Source organism: Panthera tigris, chromosome D1, assembly GCF_018350195.1.
Source record: "Panthera tigris isolate Pti1 chromosome D1, P.tigris_Pti1_mat1.1, whole genome shotgun sequence".
NCBI classification, from domain to species: domain Eukaryota; kingdom Metazoa; phylum Chordata; class Mammalia; order Carnivora; family Felidae; genus Panthera; species Panthera tigris.
In genome coordinates this window covers 87,113,657-87,132,324 of record NC_056669.1, presented here as the reverse complement: position 1 = coordinate 87,132,324, position 18,668 = coordinate 87,113,657, and positions in this window count along the sequence as shown.

The window sequence follows — 18,668 nt, the reverse complement described above, 5'->3', positions numbered from 1 at the left end:
TTACTAGCAATTATATAACAGGTCATCATGTAGCTCAGAGGGATGTAGAATAATTAAATTGTTATTGTAAAATGAGCATTTCACTTCAGCATTGTATAGAATGAACGGAAGGCAAGATCATTGCCTTTGGGAAACCTGTAACCTAGAAAGGACACAAATACATAAAACAGATTCCCTTTGGGAGAGAAGGTAATTACCTAGCTTGAAATGTGGCAAAGATGCTGAGCTTGACACTTCGATTTTCCAAGACGTGTGTCTCAGGGTATTTTATGACAAGTGGTTAAGAGGACCCTTACTTTGAGGATTTAAAGCAGGCCATCTTGCCTTCTGCCTTTGCCTTCCACCCTCCGCAGGCCGCCACGAACTGACTCAGAGCGCCACCTGCTGGCCATCACCTCTCTGCTCGCTAGTTCAAATCCATCCTAGTGAGAGACAAACCTAGGTGGATATACTTCTCGGTTGTTTCATAAAAATATTGGCAAGCACCAAGAAGTCTTAATGTGTTTAATTATCAAGACATCAGAAATCTGCATCTAATGCTATAGTTAATTAACTGTGGCATTCCTGTTAAGGTTTGTTTGTTTGTTTCTTCTAGAGGAGAAATAAGAAATGGGTCTTGGTATATAAAATGCTAAAGCAGTTGGGAAATTTGACTGCTTTAAGGTGGCCTATTTAAAGGAAGTCTAATTAGGGGCGTCTGGGTGGCCCAGTCGGTTAAGTAGCCAACTTTGGCTCAGGTCATGATCTCACAGTTTGGGGTTCGAGTCCCACATCAGGCTCTGTGCTGATAGCTCAGAGGCTGGAGCCTGCTTCTGTTTCCTGTGTCTCCCTCCCTCTCCGCCCCTTCCCTGCTCACACACTCTCTTTTTCTCTCAAAAATAAACATTAAAAAAATTTTTTTAATAAAAAAAGGAAGTCTGATTATATTGCATTGCAACTCAGGTGGGGATAACTTGCTGCCAGTGAAGGGAATGTTTGTTCTAAATCAATAGAAGGAACGTGGTTCTTGAATTGTGGTCCCTGAACCAGCAGTATCAGCATCACTTGAAATGAAGTGATTTACTAAAAAAATTTTTAATTAAAAGATTAAACTTCACTAAAAGTTATTTATTAAAAATGGAGGTTCATGGGTTCTACCCCAGACAGAGTGAATCAGAAACTCGAAATGGGATTAAGCAATCTATGCTTTAACAAGCCCTGAAGATGATTTTGACTCACGCTCAGGTTTGAAATGACTGTTCTCAAACATTCCAGAGTTAGGCAGATCATGTGCTCTTAGGTTGTTAATAGTTAATATTTGACATAAAGGTTAAACAGTAGCTTTCCCACATGTGGACAAGCACTGTCTACTCATGGCCCCTAACCTGAAAAGCTATGCATAATTTTGTCACTCGGCTAACAGTTGTGATCTACCAGATCAATCACAATGCAATCTACCATTTTTAACCATATCAACATTAATTATAATGATTTTATATATATAATATATATATTAGCTATGTAACTATCTTGTGGGTGGCATTAGGGCAAAGTAAAAATGATTCTTGCTTTCAAGTACAAGTTTCAAAAACTCAGCCAATAGCTTTGCCATCCTCAATAAAACAATAATGAATATTTTCCATGTGTCAATGGTTCCATCTTGCACAATGGTGAATGCACAGGTAGAGTCTTTGTGGCAAGTTACCCCAAGGGCCCAAATGTCTAACCCACAATGGACTTAAGAGAAAAAAAAACACATAAAGGGACTTCATGAGGGACCAGCTTCTACCTGTGGTCCTGGCCTGAGTGTGTCACCTGTGTGCCCTAGACCCAGACTTAGGAGAAACAGACACCTGCTCCCTTCCCTGGTCTATGACTTAATTCGGCAGTTTGCTGGAACATTTTGCTTCCTTTTATCTCATTAATGTCTTGTGTCCTGAACCAGCTTCATTTTATTGTTGTCTCTAATAGAACCACTGCTTCTCAGGAGTATTGGATTCCTGCAAAGTTAAAATAGAGCCGTGGCTAGGAACTTTAGCATAGGAAGACTTGGATTTGAATTGCAGTGACATGACTTTATTTACTTAACTAACACTTACACACCACTTACCATGTGCCAGGCACTATTCTAGGTGCTTTACAAATATTAACTCTTAATCCACATAACAGCCCTATGTGGCAGTTTCTATTTATTATCATCCACATTTTACTGCCAGGGAAACTGAAGCACAGACAAGTGTAGTAACTTGCCTACAGTCATACAGGTAATAAATGACATAAGCTGTCACTGAGGACTTTCGCCCTGTGTTCCGCTGCCTCTTTCTCAGGCTCACCTCTCTGAACCTCAAGTTTCTCATCTGCAAAATAAGGAAAATTAATTCCTTTCTCCCCAGGCTATTCAAAAATATTTGAATTCGGTCTAGCCAGAAATGTAACCAAAGCATAATAGCACAAGATTAGCACCATAATAAAGATATGTAAAAAGTGTTATGGAAACATAGATAAGGAAACAATTAAATTGGCCCAGAGGTGGCTACCTGGAGTAAAGAGGAAATCACATTTGAAATGACCTTGGACCAGGAAGGGGGTGACAAGGCAAGAGCAAAGACTCAGAAACCTTGACCTTGCAGAGCAAGTAGTCAGGTAAGCCCAGAGTTTTAATGGTGGTGGTGGGGTTTGGGCTGGAGAGGAGCTGAAGCTGGTGAGGAAATAAATAGAGCAGATAAGTTTTCTGCAATTTGGGGACCAAATGGCAAATCAAAATCAAAACCAAGGAATCTATGGGTGGGGGGGGGAGGGAGGGAGCAAGATGGGCTTGGAATATCTCATTAGGCCAGTAAGGAAGGAAGTACTAAAAGGGGGGTGGGTAGAGGGGGATATAGGAATGTCACAAGAACAAAGAAGCCAGCTTGAAAGGGCTATCAATGGCCAAATCTGGGACAATTTGACTAACAAAATAATTAAGTACAGTAATGAGTTGTAAACCATTGGGGGGGGGGGTAAGAGTCTGTGAGTTCACAGGACTAATAAGTAAATGGAGAAAAGGGGAGACTCTTGCTCACAGCAGAATCTTGAGTATCAGCTGGCAAATGTGAAGACAATAGGGGAGTTGGAAGACCAATTCCAACTATCACAGTAAGATGACTGAATCAAACGAGAATCATCGATAGTTGCTAAATTTCAACAGAAAAGAGCAGGATATTTGGATGGTCTTAAAGTGCCTTCCCATATATTGCTTATTAGTTGCAAGGAGAGAAACCAGTAATTACACCGTGGAGAAATTGGATAACCCCTTGACCAGGTGATCAATGAGGGGAGGACGGACGCGGTGTGCCTCCAGATGTGATACTCTGTAAGGGACACAACATCATTCGTTTTAGTATTCTGGCCAAGAAGGTATAACCTCAATTTAGTTATGAGACAAATTTTCAGAAACCTCAAAATGACGAACATTGTATTTTTTAAAAAGACAGGGAAGATGGACTCTATCCTCAAAAGTGCCAATGTCATACGAGAAAGGGTGGGGAAATGTCCCAGATGAAAGAAGTCTAAGGAAACTTGACAACTAAATCCAATACATGGCCCTTCACTGAATCCAATCCTGGAGGAGAAAAAAATACTATGAAGGACATCATTAGGTCAATTGATAAAACCGGAATATGAAAGGGTAGATTAGTTCAAAGTATTACACAAATACTAAATTTACTGAGGTGACAACTATACTACGGTTATATAAAAGAATATCCCTATTATTAGGAAATATACACTGAGATGTTTGGGAGTAGAGGGTCATGATATATGTAACTTAATCCCAAATGATTGAGAAAAATAGGTGTGTGTGTATGGGGGGGTGTGAATAAATGGTAAAGCAAAGGGGATAAAATGTTAACAGGCAAATCTAGATAAAAGATATACAAGTATAGTATTTTTATTCTTGCAACTTTTATATAAGTTTGATACCATTTACAAATAGTGTTTTTAAAACTCAGGAATTTAACCTTTATTTGTTTTGGACTTTGGGTTCAACTAGGAGACAAATAGGAGAGAGAAAAAATATAGGTTAAAAGTCAGTGATACACTACTATCCATTTGTCACAATTTTAATGTACTTTTGATCTTAGAAACAAAGGTCATGTGTCTCAAGCAAGCAATTCCCCCCCCCCCCCAACACACACACACACACATCTTGTGAATGATGTGCTTAGGAGGATTCACTTAGTGCCACTTTTTGAAGCAGGTTATTTCTTAACCTTATAAAATGAGCTGACTGCAAATTCTGCATTTCCTTTGTAATTAGGATCAAGATTTAATCATCTGGCTCTGAAATGTGTGTATTATAGGACCAGGAATCTGAGCTATAATGTTTTGTACATAGATCTAAGCAAGGAGTTAAAACAAGTTTCAAAGCAGTAAGGTCACTTCCGTTCTCTACCAGTGGCTACGCGTTAATTCTCCCATAAAATCATCATTTCTCTGAGTTAATAGAATCTTTGAAGCTAAATCAAGTCAATTTCCATTGTCACATTGTGAAGCTTTTGAACTGCACTCACTGAATTATCCTATTTGATGGCTACCTTGAAGATGGCTTTGTGGTGATCCTAAGAAAATCCCCAGCAGCAGCTTCTGTGTGCCCAGCCTTTCCGCCCCACCCCATTTATTCTCATTACTTAATGGCAACTTAAGGCAAATGCCCACCTCCTTAGATATACGGTAGGTAAAATAGATACCGAGGCAACGTAATGTGATAGAAAGCACACTGGAATGGAAATTAAGAGTCTGATTTTGCCTCGAAGTAAGGGTACATCTTTAAGTAGACCTCAGTTTCCTCATCTGCACACAGAGGAACTTATTGTAGACGATCTCCAGGAAGTTGCTCCTCTAAATGTGATTTACAGACTGTTAAGGATGGACATCGGGATTAAGGATTTGTAATAGCCAGTCTCCAAAATGCCCCCAAATGATTCTTGCGTTTGTAATCTCTTTCCATATCAAGTAGGGCTAAACTGCCTAGCCAATAGGATATTGCAGAAGTGACAGTGTGACTTCTGAGGTTAGGTCACAAAACACTTTGTGGCTTCCACCATGCAGTCTCTTGGATCACTTGCTGTGGAGAAAACCAGCTGCCATGACATGAAGATGTTCCAACAGCTGCATAGGAAGGTCCATGTGGTAAAGGACTGAATATTTTCAATTTACATTTGGGAACAAGTCAAGGATATCCTACTATCAAACTTCTATTCAACACTGTACTGGAGCTTTTAACCAATGATATAAGGTAAGAGAAAAGAAATAGAAGGCATATGCATCAGAAAAGAAGTAAAACTGTCTTTCATACACAAAATGGTTATGTAGGAAATCTGAAGGAGTCTCCAGAAAAAAAGAAAAAGAAGAAAAGGAAGAAGGAGAAGGAGAAGAGGAAGAAAAAACCACCTAGAACTAGTAAGTTTAGCAAGGTACATAATATAAAATTTAGTTGTATTTACATATACTAGCAAAGAGCAATGAGAAATTGAAAAAAAAATTTAAATGCCATTTAAAATAGTGTAATAATATTAAATACTTAGGGATTGATTTAACAAAATGACAAAAACCTGTACTCTGAAAACTGCAAAACACTGCTGAGAATAAGTAAGGGAGACATTAGAAAAATGTAGAGCAGGGGCGCCTGGGTGGCTTAGTCAGTTAAGTGGCTGACTTTAGCTCAGATCATGATCTCACAGTTTGTGAGTTCGAGCCCTGCGTCAGGCTCTGTGCTGACAACTCAGAACCTAGAGCCTGCTTCGGATTTGGTGTCTCCTTCCCTCCCTGCTCGCACTCTGTCTCTCTCTCTCTCTCTTAAAAATAAATAAACATTAAAAAAAAAATGAAGAGCAAAACCATGTTCATGGATCTGAAGATTTAATACTGTTAAGATGTCAATTCTCCCCAAATTGATCTATACATTCAACACAATCTACAGGAAGCTTTTTAGAGGATAGAAATTCCAAAGTAATTCTAAAATTTGCATAAAATGCAAAGAAGCTAAATGGAAAAACAATTCTGAAAAAAAAAAAAAAAAAAAAAAAAACTTGGGGACTCACCTACTACCGAATCAAGACAGTGTGATATTGGTGTAAGGATAGACAATGGAATAAAGTAGATAGTCCAGAAATAAACACACATATATGGTCAATTGATTTTTGACAAAATGCTAAGGTGATTCAATAGGGTAATTTTAACGGTGTTGTAATAATTGGAAATCTATACACAGAGAGAGAGAGAGAGATGTCTTGATCCTTCATGCTATACAAACTCAAAATCAATCATAGACCAAATGTAACCCATAAAAACATACAACTTCTAAAGACAATATAAGAGAAAATGTTGCAATCTTGGGGTAGGCAACAATTTCTTAGGTACAAAATAAACAGCATAAATTGTAAAATAAAAAACTGATAAGGGGCACCTGGATGGTTCAGTCGATTAAGCGTCTGACTCTTCATTTCAGTCCAGGTCATGATCTCACAGTTTGTGGGTTCAAGACCTGCAGTGTAGGGCTCTGGGCTGACAGCACAGAGCCTTCTTGGGATCCTCTGTCTCCCTCTCTCTCTGCTCCTCCCCCACGAGCTCTCTCTATCTCTCTGTCTCTCAAAAATAAATTTTTTTTTAGATTTTTTTTTTGTTTATTTATTTTTGACAGAGAGAGAGAGAGAGAGACAGAGCATGAGAGGGGGGAGGGGCAGAGAGAGAGGGAGACACAGAATCCAAAGCAGGCCAGGCTCTGAGCTGTCAGCACAGAGCCCCACGTGGGGCTCGAACTCACAGACCGCGAGATCATGACCTGAGCAGGAGTCCCACGCTCAACCCACTGAGCCACCCAGGCGCCCCTCAAAAATATTTTTTTAATTGATAAAATAAACTTTGTAAACATTTTAGCATTTTGCTCTTCAAAAATACCATTAAGAGAATGAAAAGGTGGGGCGCCTGGGTAGCTCATTTGGTTAAGCATCTGACTTTGGCTGAGGTCATGATCTCCCAGATGGTTCAAGCCCCACATCAGGCTCTATGCTGACAGCTCAGAGCCTGGAACTAGCTTCATATTCTATGTCTCCCTCTCTCTCTCTCTCTGCCCCTTCCTGGTTCGTTCTCTCTCTCTCTCTCTCTCTCTCTCTCTCTCTCAAAAATAAATAAACATTAAAAAATAAAACGAAGGGGCACCTGAGTGCCTCAGTCGGTTGAACATCCGACTTCGGCTCAGGTCATGATCTCACAGTTCGTGGGTTCGAGCCCCGTGTCGGGCTCCGTGCTGACAGCTCAGAGCCTGGAGCCTGTTTCAGACTCTGTGTCTCCCTCTCTCTCTCTCTGCCCCTCTCCCATTCGTGCTCTGTCTCTCTCCCTCTCTCTGTCAATAATAAATAAACACTAAAAAAAAATGTTTTTAATAAATAAATAAATAAAATGAAAAGGCAAGGTACAAACTGGGAGAAAATACTTACAAAACATGTATCTGATAAAGGACTTGTATCCTGAATATATAAAGAATTCTTACCACTCAAAAATACAGGACAACTCAACTAAAATGGGAAAAAGATTTGAATAGACACTAGCTAAAGAAGATATATAATGGGAGACAACTCAGCAATAAGTAGTTACTGATATATGCAGTGTAAATGGATCTCAAAAGCATTGCTTTATTTATTTTTTCAAAAGCATTGCTTTAAGTGAAAGAAGCCAAACACAACATATTGATAAATTTTTATCCATTCATTATTCCTTTCTGACTGTCTGATGTCCTTCTATAGCAGAAACAAGATATATTTAAAATTATTTCTTACAATTATAAAATTGGAATAATTCCCACGTACCTACATCACAGGATTTGTTGTAAAAATAAAACAGAACAGTACCTGTCACATAGTAAATGCTATGTAAATGGTCACAATTATTATTTACATGTTCATATTCTAAGAACTAATTATTGGATTAACAAAAAGTCAAAATGTTCAATTTGCCAAATTTATCTTAAAGGAGTGTGATTTTTGTTTGTTTTTAAAAAAAAATTTTTTTTTAATGTTTATTTTTGAGAGAGAGAGAGAGAGAGCACAAGCAAAGGAGGGGCAGAGAGAGAGGGAGACACAGAATCCAAAGCAGGCTGTTAGCACAGAGTCCAATGCAGGGCTCTAACTCACAAGCCATGAGATCATGAGCCGAGTGGAAGTCAGAGGCTCAACCCACGGAGCCAGCCAGGCACCCCTTAAAGGAGTGTGATTTTTGTAGCAAATGTGGAGTCAAGATATCTGGGAACTGTCAATCCTACTATTAGTAATAAGTAGTCAAATGAGATAGCAGAATCAGGGAACTGGGGACATGGAAGGAAAGACTTTTCTAGATGGATGAAAGGAAATCCAGAGAAAGAAAGCCACAATGGCAAACCAGAAATCATGACCCATACGTAGCTCACAGTCCCTGTCCGGGGTTCTTTTCCAGAATGCTATGCCATGGATAAAAAGGCTTTTTTTTTTTTTTTTTTTTTAAGTGCTTCAGAAAAGCCAAACACTTTACACACAAGAGGTAGTGTGAGCACTATATTTGGGCAAATAAAGTCCAAAACTGCTTATCATTTCCCCTGATGGAAATGACAACTGGCAAAAGCCAGATGCCTTGTGATCTGAAAGGTAATGGGACCCGCCTCACTAGATCTCCTGTTATTTCTGACGGAATCCTCCCAGCTATTACACCTTGGAAAAATATTAACGTGCTCAGCCAACAAAGACAAATTCAGAAGAAGCGGCAGCAAGTTCTGCTATACGTTGTACTGCCACCTGATATTCAAATGCGCTCTTCTGAGCTGTGTCTAATGTCAGCATCATTTTTTTAAAGAGACATATCAATTTCAGTGAAGGTTTTTATTTCACGTTCCCCATTCTTCACTGCCTGGACTAGGGAAAGGAAAAAAAAAAAAAAAGGATTACCAGCTACATTACTTTTTAATTTAATGCCCTTGAGTCAGGGCAATAGCAACAGCAACGAGGCATGATAGAGATTTCAGGGAGGACGGCAAATGGAGAACAGTTGTTAGTACAGCATCTTCCATGAATATTGGTCGCAGCGGCTGTCTCGGCCATCATTCTCTCAAGGTAATGCCTTGCTTCCCATTGTCATTGTATCTCAGAATCAAATTATTTGAATTCCAGACACATCGACAGCACACTGAAGGGCCCCTGCCAATTTTTGCAGCTCGCTTGGAAAAGAGCATCATGAAGCATTACTCATTTATACGACTCCCAGGCTCCTGTTGTAAATTCCGTGCGCAGGACTGCCTCCAGGTGCGGCCCTTCAGCTTAGCTCTCTAATCCTGTAACCCTTTACCACCAACTCCCTCCCATAAACGTGTGCGAAAAAATCCCCAGGCCAGGTCTTCTCCCTCTTTGAGCTTCTGTTCCTGCAGATGGGAGTCCGGGCTGCCAGGGCTGGCCTGGACACAGAAGCCAGCTCTGTCACCTCAGTCAGGCCTGGGGGTGAGAGCCCCAAATCACAGCACACTGAACCGTCCCCCACAGCCACCTTGCCTACATTTTCATACAGAGAAAGTCTGGCTAAAATTAACAACTGTCCTACAATGGTGAAGCAGCCGATGACGGCTCATCTCTTGTTGGAAGATGAGGAAGCCATTAGCAAGGGTGTTTTTGAAGATCTTCTTGTGTGTGTGACTTAGGAAAAATCTTACACCACAAATTTAAAGGAATTTAATGTGTATCATTCTAAATCTTGTACATGTTTCATATATGCATGTAGGTATGCATATATACATGCATATTTAACTCGAAGAAAATACACCAAAATTAAGTGATCATTTTAATTTTTTTCTTCTCCATATTTTCCTAAATTTTCTAAAACAAACAGGTATTGCTTTTATGTTCAGGAAAACAAATGGTGTTTATAGAGGAAATTTTGATCAAGGATGTTTTCTTAAACAAAGGGACTATTTCCAAAAGGTTCACTACCCAGTCCGCCCGTAAGCCTCCTACATAGGAGAGCGGCCACAAGGGGGCTCTCTAAGCACAAATCTGGGGTTCTAGTTAAGCTGTGCCGCAGGACCAACAGTGGCCATATTAGTCCAGTCAGATTCTCTCCCCGAATTGACCCATACAGGAAAAAATAGCAAAAGCAGAAGAGAAAGAGGAAGGAGAGAGGGAAAGGATGAGTTACTTGTCTAGCGGAAGTGTGGTCTGCTGAAAAGGCAATCAAGAACTTGGTAGGTGGAGCTGCCTTAGGCCCTGGGCTAGTTTTGCATTCCCGCCTTCTGCCTTGGAGGCTCACAATTTCTGTTTTCCCATGAGATCTTGGTCGTCAGTCTTCCTGGGTATCTGGGAGACAGGCTCATGGTCAAGAATCCTGTTTTCCTAAGTACCTTGGGTTATCCTTATAACAATCTATGTGGGAGCCAGATTATATTTTGATTCTTTTAATCTCACAAAACAGGAATCTCAGGCTACCAAAACCGTGACACCAGGCAAATGTGTCTCACAGGTCATTTTATTCCTTATCAAGTACACTCTCCAAAGCAGGGCCACCACCAGCTCATACAGCATTTTACACAAATTTGAAAAAGCTACCCCTTCTTCAAGTAAAGAAAAGTTATATTAAAGGGCACCTGATTGGCTTAGTCAGTAGAGCATGTGACTCTTGCAACTCTTTTTTTTTTAAGTTTATTTATTTATTTTTGTGAGAGAGAGAGAGGGAGAGAGAGAGAGAGAGAATCCGAGCAGGTTCCACACTGTCATTGAGGAGCCTGATGCAAGGCTCTATCTCAAGAACAGTGAGATCATGACCTGAGCCAAAACGAAGAGTTGGCCGTTTAACCAACTGAGCCACCTGGGCACCCCAAGCAAGTGACTCTTGATCTCAGGGTTGTGAGTTCGAGTCCCATGTTGGGGGTAGAGTTTACTTTTTCTTTTAAAAAAAAATTTTTTTTAATGTTTATTTTATTTTTGACAGAGAGAGACAGAGCATGAGCAGGGGAGGGGCAGAGAGAGAGGGGGACACAGAATCTGAAGCAGGCTCCAGGCTCTGAGCTGTCAGCACAGAGCCCGACGTGGGGCTCGAACTCAAGACCGCAAGATCATGACCTGAGCCAATGTCGGACACAACCGACTGAGCCACCCAGGCGCCCCTAGAGTTTACTTTTTCTAAAAAAGTTATATATTAATTGCTTCTCAACAATAACAATTACTAAAGAAAAAGTTATTCTATATAAATTATACAAGGAAATGATTCACCTTAAAATAATAGAAAATTCAAATGTTTATAATATTAGAAGCATAAAGTCATTTGGGTCCAATAATTTGTCATAAAATAGACATCTCTCCTTGGTAGAAATAATTGTTCTTGACAGTTTCAATGATTACTTTTTGTATAGCTCATATTTTATAGAAATGGTCGTCAGATTGGTAGTTTTTCGTACTGCATTGTGAACTTTACGTTGGTGCTAACATACTTAATTTTGAGATGCCACATTATTCACCGATATTGATATTTGGCAAAATTAATTGTACCTTGAAAATTTCACTTATTTGGAAATGGATCAAGTAAGTTATTGCCACAAAAACACTGCAATATTTTACTGGGAGATAGTAGTTTTTTTATAATGTGTATTTATTTATTTTGAGAGCGAGAGCACGAGCGGGCAGGGGCAGAGAGAGAAGAGAGAGAGAATTCTAGGCAGATTCCACGCTCAGTACAGAGCCTATAGCAGGGCTTGATCTCATTACCCTGAGATCATGACCTGAGCCAAAATAAAGAGTCGGACACTCAACTGACTGAGCCACCCAGAAGCCCCAAAGAGATTGTGTTAAAAGCACAATTTTATTTATTTTCTTTTTTCTTTTTTTTATTAAAAAATTTTAATTTAAATCCAAGTTTAGTTAACATACAGTGTAATAATGTTTTCAGGAATAGAATCTAGTGATTCATCTCTTACATATAACACCCAGTGCTCATCCCAACAAGTGTCCTCCTTACTGCCCATCACCCATTTAGCCCATCCGCCCACCGAACCCCCTGCCAGCAACCCTCAGTCTGTTTTCTGTAATTAAGAGTCTCTTATGGTTTGTCTCTCTCTCTCTGTTTTTATCTTATTTTTGCTTTCCTTCCCCTGTGTTGATCTGTTTTGTTTCTTATGAGTAAAATCATATGATATTTGTCTTTCTCTAACTGACTTATTTCGTTTAGCATAATACACTCTAGTTTCATCCACGTTGTTGAAAATGGCAAGATGTCATTCTTTTTGATTGCCGAGTAATACTCCATTGTGTATATATACCACATCGTCTTTATCCATTCATCAGTCAATGGACATGTGGGCTCTTTCCATACTTTGGCTATTGTCAGTAGTGCTTCTATAAACGTTGGAGTGCATGTGCCCCTTTGAATCAGCATTTTTGTATCCTTTGGATAAATACCTAGTAGTACAATTGCTGAGTCATAGGGCAGTTCTATTTTTAATTTTTTGAGGAACCTCCACACTGTTTTCTAGAGTGACTGCACCAGTTTGCATTCTAGAAGGAGAGTTTTAGGTTGTTAGTTCTTTATACGTTGATGAGGAATGTCTAAAATTCCTTAATATGTTCATCAGTCAAATTCAGTTGTACATGTTCACCCAGCTTTGGTACTTCATATTGATAGTAATTCTTCAAATCATATACGATATATAGAACCTTGCTGCTCTAAACACCCAAGATCAGGGCATCAGGAGCTTGTCGGAAATGCAGAATCTCAGGTCTTACCCCAAAATTACTGAATCAGAATTTGTATGTTCATAAGATCCCCGGGTGCTCTGTATGCACATAAAAATTTGAGAAGTACTAATCTAGCATCCTGAAAAAAAATGACATTCTTCAGCAGTATACGCCTTTCTTTTTAATGTTATTGTTACCAATATAGGAAACAAAAGAGGGGCACCTGGGTGGCTCAGTCAGTTAAGCGTCCAACTTTGGGTCAGGTCATTATCTCACGGTTTGTGGGTTCGAGCCCCGCGTCAGGCTCTGTGCTGACAGCTCAGAGCCTGGAGCCTGCTTCGGATTCGGTGTCTCCTTCTCTCTCTGCCCCTCCCCCGCTCACGTTCTGTCTCTCCCTCTCTCTCAAAAATAAGTAAACATAAAAAAATTAAAAAGAAAAAAAAAAGAAACAGATTTTGGACTATAGGTGGATTGATTATGGAAATAACATTTGAAATGAATCTTCCTCCCTTCTCTGATATTTTTACATTGGAAAAGCTGGGGTCATTGTGAAGAAACTGCCATCTATTTAACATCAATATCTTTCTGTAATTATCATAAATTAACTTTTCTTGAATGTCTTCTTAGCTTATTATCTGCTTTCAAGGGATTGATATTCATTGACTTTGGGTTCCTGGCTAATTTTGCTTATGTAATAAGTAGTTTCCATTATCCCCAAGGGGATGTGTTCCAAGACCTTCCAGTGGATGCCTGAAGCCACAATACTGAACCCTGTATACACTATGTTTTTTCCTTACATACATACTTAAAATAAAGTTTAATTTATTAATTAGGCACAATTAAGAGATTAATAACTAACAATAAAATAGAATGATTGTAACGATATTCTATACTAAAAGTTATGTGACTGGTCTCTCTCTCTCTCAATATCTTACTGAATTAACTGTACTTACCCTTCCTTTTGTGATAATATGAGGTGATAAATGCCTAGTGATGAGATGAAGTGAGGTGAATGACGTAGGCGTTGTGATGCAGCATGAAGCTACTGTTGACCTCATGATGAGTTGGAAGGAGGGTCATATGCTTCCAGGTCACAGCTGACTGTAGGGAACTGAAACACAGAAAGTAAAACCAAGGATAAGGAGGGATTACTGTAACATTAATTTGATCTTCACTCTAAATTAGTCCTGAGTAATGCATCTTAAAGAGGATATTTTCAAAAGTACATTTCTGATTTGTATTTTTAGAATCTACGCTTTTATGCATATCATCAATACGCACTGCATACTCCCCCTAATTAAGTTTTAGTAGCAAGATGGCATCTACTCAATTTCCCCATCTCCTTTTCAACAATGATTTTAAGTTTTATGTTCCATAAATGCATTTTCAATATACGCCAACATTTGGTTGAAGCGGAAAGAGTAATTATATGATATCTTGGATGATATAAAAAAATCCAGTGCTGTCAAAATAAATTTTTCCTGCATCATTCAATACCAAATGTAAAGAAGATGCAGAACAAACAATATACAATGCCCTAGAAAATACTGAGGATCTTCTGTAGGAGCCATTATGTTCTCTCTGCATACTTGCGGCATTGCTATATCCAATTTCTCTTTGGAATCAGGCTTTATAAATAGTCTTTGGAAAATACATATATGCTTTCTTTTGTTTTGTCATCTACTGGATAACCCCTTTGTCCAAATATTCGTATATTTACTTTTTGGAAATCCACAAATCTAGCAATATTATCTGTTCTACATGGCTTTTACCAGTTGTACCTAAAATAATCAAGTAATATTTGCATTTCATACCTTTTTCAAAAGTAACATATTCATTGCATCTACAATAATTTTAATAGTTTGGTTTTATGTTTCCTGCCCTAAAAAACGTGTAACATTATTTGCTTTTTTTTTTTTTAATTTTTTTAACGTTTATTTATTTTTGAGACAGAGAGAGACAGAGCATGAACGGGGGAGGGTCAGAGAGAGAGGGAGACACAGAATCCGAAACAGCATCCAGGTTCTGAGCTGTCAGCACAGAGCCCGACGTGGGGCTCGAACTCACGGACCGCGAGATCATGACCTGAGCCAAAGTCGGCCGCTTAACCGACTGAGCCACCCAGGCGCCCCCATTATTTGCTTTTTAAAAAATGTTTATTTATTTTTGAAAGAGAGTGCAAGCAGGGGAAGGGCAGAGAGAGAGGGGGAGGCAGAGAATCCCAAGCAGGCTCCGCGCCGACAGTGCAGAGCCTGACCTGGGGCTCACACTCATGAACCATGTGATCATGACCTGAGCTGAAATCAAGAATCAGACACTTAACCAACTGAGCCACACAGGTGTCCCACGTTATTTGTTAATCAATGTGCCATTGTGTTATAAAATTTTGTATCATTTCTGCCAAAGAAAGACAATTCTCTGATATCAAAGTACTTGTAGTTTCCTGGATGATCTCTCTAGATGTTGCCTTACCAAAGTATGTGCTCCCAGTATGGCTTCTCATTTGAATAGTATCTTTGCCTGCATCTCTCTCAATATACTATCCCTCAAACCATATTTCAACTTTGAATTCTTAACACTATTGTTGAAATGCATTTTATCTTCCGTTTATTAGTTATATGTGATATGTACCTGCCAATCCTTGTGCACACTTTCATTACTCAGTTGATATTTTTTTCCATCTCTGAAGAATTTGTAATATAAATAAAACACGGAAATCACTGAGATAGAATAATATGGAGTTTTTGATCATTAGTTAGAATTTATAAGTACATAATTTCCGAAAACTTCCTACCAGTGCTAATTTGTTAAATTTGACAAAATCTGATGAAAACTTGATGAAATTTAATGAAAATAAATTTAATGAAAAATTAAATTCCTTATGTAAGATAGACAAATTGTAACTACATTATTGTTAATATTCAAAGTTTTAAAATACTCAAATTACATAGCCATGTACCTGGATAGGCAATATCCAGTTTAATGTTTTCTTTTTCTCTTCCATTTTTCTTCAAAACTAACCAGTTAAGCTTGGCATAAATACTGATAGTAAATTCACATCCTAACCCACCAGTCTTTGTCCCCCCTCCCCCTAGTCCATCTTTTCCAAAAATGTATTCAATGATCTAAACTATTCTTTGTGATTTTCTTCTGTTTTCTGATTCTGAAATTAATTTTTAAAACTCTTTCATAGTATCTGAGCAAACAATCAATAGTGAGTTTTATTTTAGAACTTACATGTGTATAACATACAAAATACACAGCTATCAAGCGGCTAAATACTATCAAGTGAATATTCTTACTAACAGGATATCCATAACAATAAGCAATTGCTATTATGTAATTACCAGATCATTAAATAGCAATCTCTATCTTATGTGTATATCATTTATTTTGTAGATTATTTGAGCATGTGTAGCTTGATGGTGATTCATATAGTTGTGAAAGTCCTCGTAGATTTACGTTGGGAACTCAGCAATGCCTTTTGAGTACAGCAAATAAAACAGCAGATTATGTGATACAAGGTGAAACATTAAATTCGCTGGTGCACTAATATCAATGGGATTTGTCTTTAAATACTCACCTATCAGCCTATCAATTAGAAAAGCAGTTTCTTGTTTAGAAGCAGAAATATTTTTAGATGACATTAGATCTGTTGGTTTTGATTACTGACTCATTTTTCCTTTGTGCGTGGAAGCTGAACAAAATACATTAACCCTCTTCAAACAAGACACTTGACTGCCATCTGCTGGCAAATTGTAATAAACATACAAGTCACCCATCTTTGCGATAAGCAATATTAATAAACGCACTAAATTTTGCAGAATAATAAAGACATCTGATGTGAATGGAGCCCTGTGGACGAGGAGTGTGGTGCCCAACCGTAATAATCCTAGGTGGCTACTCCGAACCCAACTCTACCTAGATTTTGTTCTCTTTGCTTTCAAACTTCTGCCAAAGGAGGAAAATTCCAATTGTAAAAACATTCTTGGGGCCCAATCTGGTGTTGCTCATTCATATTGCTGGTGGAAAAACACGGGAGGGGGATACAACCTACAATTCAACTTCTACAGAAAGGCCCCTCACTCCAGCAAGTCAGACAAGGAGTTCAGGATTTCCATCACTAATCCCAGGACACAGGGCAGAGTTGTACTTGGTCTCCTCACGACTAAGACCACTGGTGCTACAGAGGGGTAAAGGGTGGGGGTGGGAATGAGGGAGGGGCTGGGCCCAGGCAAAACATCAAAGGGGAAAGCCTCTCCCTAAAATTAGGGATGGGCCAGCAGATTCCGTGAACAAAAGAACTTTAAGTGGGGGTTGAGGATGGTGAGGGAGCTTTACAAGTCTTCAGTGCAGTTAAAAGCATCTTGCTAGAAAAGGGTAACAGGACCTCTGGTGTGCTTTGCTTAGAAACAATGGTCATAAATCCATTAATATTTTCTATTCACAGAAGAAGACAAATTGTTAAATTACAAGGTGGAAAGAAACTCCCATTACACAATCCTATGTTCCTAAAGTAAAATACTGAGTGAGTCTATGTTCTTTGCTGCTCAAACAGAAAAACTAAATATTACCAATAACAAATATAGGGCAGAAAGTAGCCCCAGTACTTGGCTCATAATGAGCATTTATTTGTTGAATGAGAAAAGTTCTACTCCAAAGTTACTCCCAAACAAGTCAAGTAAGTGCAGAGCATGCAGAATTGGGGAAAGTGGGGAAGGATTTCAGGAGGAGGTGTTAACTGAGTTAGGTCTTAACAAGGAGGCAGAACGTTAGCTTAGTGGGCAGAGAAGGAAAGAAAGGACATTCCAGATAGAGATAAGAGTCACGGCAAGACCCACCAAGCAGAGGAGAAGCAGGAACATCCAGGAGGGAATGTCAGGAGAGCACGGTGACAGTGTCTAGTGAAGAAGCAGGGTCTGGCAGGGACCACTGGACCTGGTGACCTTTGGGGGTGGGCATGAAAGCCAGATTGCAAGGGAGGATAATGAGTGAGTAGGAGAGGAGGGAGGGGAGGGAATAGAGGAGGAAGTTAATTAGGCTACCCTCTCTCTTTTGTTAACTTTTTACTGTACAAATATATATATATGTACAATAAATATATATATACAATAAATATATATACTATATATATATACTTATTTTGTGTGTGTGTGTGTATATATATATATATATATATATACACATATATATATAATATATATAATCCCCCCAGCATTTAGGGGGACCTCGGCCTCCAGGGCTTCCCTGCAGTTTTGCACTCACTAGTGGGTGCCACTGGAGGGCGAAGACTGCAGAACTCAGTTGGTCCAAAGATAGAACCTACCATCCACATTGAGATAACAAGAGCAGAACATGGCCAGCTGACATATGTTGCCAAACCTCCTTTCCAAGACCCACACTGACTTCTTCTTCCAGGGGTCCATGTTTCCCCACAGAGATAGGATTCAGTAAGGATATATTTGACTTCATTAAATAGTCCCTGAACTCTGACCTCCTGTTGGCCCTCATCTGGCCTGAGAACCTCTCTCCTGGGTGTTCTATGGCTAGGACCGACTCATAGATAAGGTTGGGCACACCTGGGGCTCCAATCCACAAAGAGAGAGAAAACACTGGATAGAAAGTGAATATAAGGAGCCATCTGCAACAAAATCAAAGCCAGGCTCTCGACAGTGGGAACTGCAGGACAAACCTGGAGAGGGAAGCCAGATTGGGAGCGGACCCTGGTGGCCACAGATTCGCCTTTTCTTTGGGTCCCAACCACTCACTGGTTTTCCTGCCACTGACATTCTGACTGCACAAGGGCACTGCCCAGCCTTCCTATTCTCTTAATTCCTTGGAAAGCATCTGAGACAAGACTGGAAAGTTCAAATAGGGGCTTCACAAATGCTAGAGTAAAATAAAAACTCGAAGCAACATGGGTTAGAAATAAGACCGCGAAGTTACAGAGACCACAGAATCCAGAGGGGAAGT